The sequence below is a fragment of the Coregonus lavaretus genome (genome assembly GCF_964263955.1).
Source record: "Coregonus lavaretus genome assembly, chromosome: 2".
Classification (NCBI taxonomy): Eukaryota; Metazoa; Chordata; class Actinopteri; order Salmoniformes; family Salmonidae; genus Coregonus; species Coregonus lavaretus.
Window position 1 is genome coordinate 86,173,503 of NC_139989.1, and position 2,639 is coordinate 86,176,141.

The following is a 2,639-nucleotide window of genomic DNA, read 5'->3' on the forward strand; positions in this document are numbered from 1 at the left end:
CAGTGTGTGTGTGTCCAGTGTGTGTGTGTCCAGTGTCTGTGAGTGTGTGTGTCCAGTGTCTGTGTGTGTCCAGTGTGTGTGAGTGTGTGTCCAGTGTGTGTGTGTGTGTGTGTGTGTGTGTGTGTGTGTGTGTGTGTGTGTGTTTGTGTGTGTCCAGTGTGTGTGTGTCCAGTGTGTATGTGTGTGGGTCCAGTGTGAGTGTGTGTGTGTGTATGTGTGTGTGTGTCCAGCGTATGTGTGTGTCCAGTGTGTGTGTCCAGTGTGTGTGTGTGTGTTTGTGTGTGTCCAGTGTGTGTGTGTGTGTGTGTGTGTGTGTGTGTGTGTGTGAGTGTGTGTATGTGTCCAGTGTGTGTATGTGTCCAGTGTGTGTGTGTGTCCTGTGTGTGTGTGTCAGGTGTGTGTGTGTGTGTGTGTCCTGTGTGTGTGTGTGTGTCCAGTGTGTGTGAGTGTGTGTGTCCAGTGTGTGTGTGTGTGTCCAGTGTGTGTGTGTGTGTGTCCAGTGTGTGTGTGTGTGTGTGTGATCAATGTATGTGTGTCCTGTGTGTGTGTGTGTGTGTGTGTCCAGTGTTTGTTTGTCCGGTGTGTGTGTGTTCAGTGTGTTTGTTCAATGTGTGTGTGTGTGTGTGTACAGTGTGTGTGTATCAAGTGTGTTTGTGTGTCCAGTGTGTGTCAGTGTGTGTGTCCAGTGTGTGTGTGTGTTCAGTATGTGTGTGTGTGTGTCCAGTGTGTGTGTGTGTGAGTGTCCAGTGTGTGTGTGTGTCCAGTGTGTGTGTGTGTGTCTAGTGTGTGTGTGTGTGTCTAGTGTGTGTGTGTGTGTACAGTGTCCAGTGTGTGTGTGTCCAGTGTGTGTGTGTCAGTGTTACCATGGTTATTATTTATAGGGACACTGAGTCCCCATCATCCCAAACCCAAAACCCTGGATAGAGGGGCTCAGTGAATGTGGAGTGGAATGTGTTCAGGTGGGTCAATGTGTCAGAGGAGACTCTGTAGAAGGACAGAGTGCCGGCTGGCCAGTCCAGATACACTCCTACTCTGTGGGAGCTGGAGGGGGGGACGTCTATGGTAGTGGACTTATTATTGTGCCTGGCAGAGTAACTGTTGTCAGAGCAGACCAGACTCCAGGACTTGTCATTGTATCCAAGCCTACAGTCAATACCCCTTCCTCTCCTGCTGATTCCTTTATATGTCACTCCTATACCAGCCCTGCTCCCACTCCACTCTACCTCCCAGTAACAGCGCCCAGTCAGACCCTCTCTACACAGCACCTGACTCCAGTACTGAAATCTCTCTGGGTGATCAGGATACGGCTGCTTCTCTCTCCTACATGTCACCTTTCTGTTCTCCTCAGACAGAGAGAGGAATCTGTTTACTGTGTTTAGGTCCAGTGTGAGATCACAGACATCTGATGGATGAAACCAGACACAATATTAGAAATCATCATCATTCACATTAGAATGTTAACTCACTTTTCACTAATTCATTTAATGTAGATGTTTCTAGGTATCAAAAGGAGAAGTTAAGGTTGAGACTTGTTGAATGATCATATGTTATACTGTATGGTAATATAAAACACACTTATTCCTGTTAATTACACACAACACACACACACACACACACTGAACACACACACACACATACACACACATCCTGAACAAACACACACACACACACACACACACAAACTGAACACACACACACACACACACAAACACACACACACACATCCTGAACACACACACACATTTCTAAAGTAACACAAACACGCCACACACACATACACAGACACACACATTGTCAAAGCAACTCTTTGTAAACTTTGGTGTCCCTGATTTGTGCTTCTGTAGAACTACAGCTGATATTTAATATGACCAAGTAAGTAATGATGGTGGTCTTTGACTTTGACTTCACTTGAATTAAGACTTATTCTTAGTCATATTCTTCACAGCAGTCAACACTCACATTTTCTAAGTCCAGGTTTCATTGTGTTCTCTCCACCATGTTCCACACTGTAGCGGTAAGCAGAAGAACAGACAGTCATTGAGGGATACACCTGAACTCTCACACACACACACACACACAAACACAGTCAGCATATAACTTAGTCCAAGTGGTGGTCAGAATGTTTGTCTTAACTAGTCTGATAACTCCAACATGTCTGATATGAACATTGACAGAAACCCTCTACATACTTGAGTTTCTCCAGTCTGCAGTGTGGATCCTCCAGTCCAGCAGAGAGCAGTCTGACTCCTGAGTCTCCTGGGTGATTGTAGCTCAGGTCCAGCTCTCTCAGGTGTGAGGGGTTTGACTTCAGAGCTGAGACCAGAGAAGCACAGCCTTCCTCTGTGACTAGACAGCCTGACAGCCTGCAAAGAGTCAAATCATATTAAAACCACACTGCTATTCTTTAGTGGTCAAAATAGTGGCAGTATATTTTTTTCAAAATATTCAGATACATCAGTGTCCTGAAACCTGCCATATCTATTAATAAATTAATGTATCATTACTAGAAATTATAATAATATTGCTTGTAGATAGAAAAATGTATAGTACAAATATTTGAGTAGACTGACCAGAGCAGTTTAAAAAGCAGTATCAGTCAAAAGACAGACAGTGAGGTATCAGATTTAGATTGTATTGAG

General features: G+C 44.6%; 1 long non-coding RNA gene across 1 annotated transcript; it reads right to left on the reverse strand.

Annotated features, from left to right (window-relative positions):
* Positions 1 to 921: 921 nt before the first annotated feature.
* LOC311142629 lies at positions 922 to 2,362 on the reverse strand. Its single transcript, XR_014614353.1, has 3 exons — positions 2,190 to 2,362; positions 1,960 to 2,006; positions 922 to 1,402 (listed from the first exon to the last, which is right to left on the reverse strand). It is a non-coding gene; the product is annotated as an uncharacterized lncRNA (long non-coding RNA).
* Between the last annotated feature and the right edge of the window lie 277 nt (positions 2,363 to 2,639).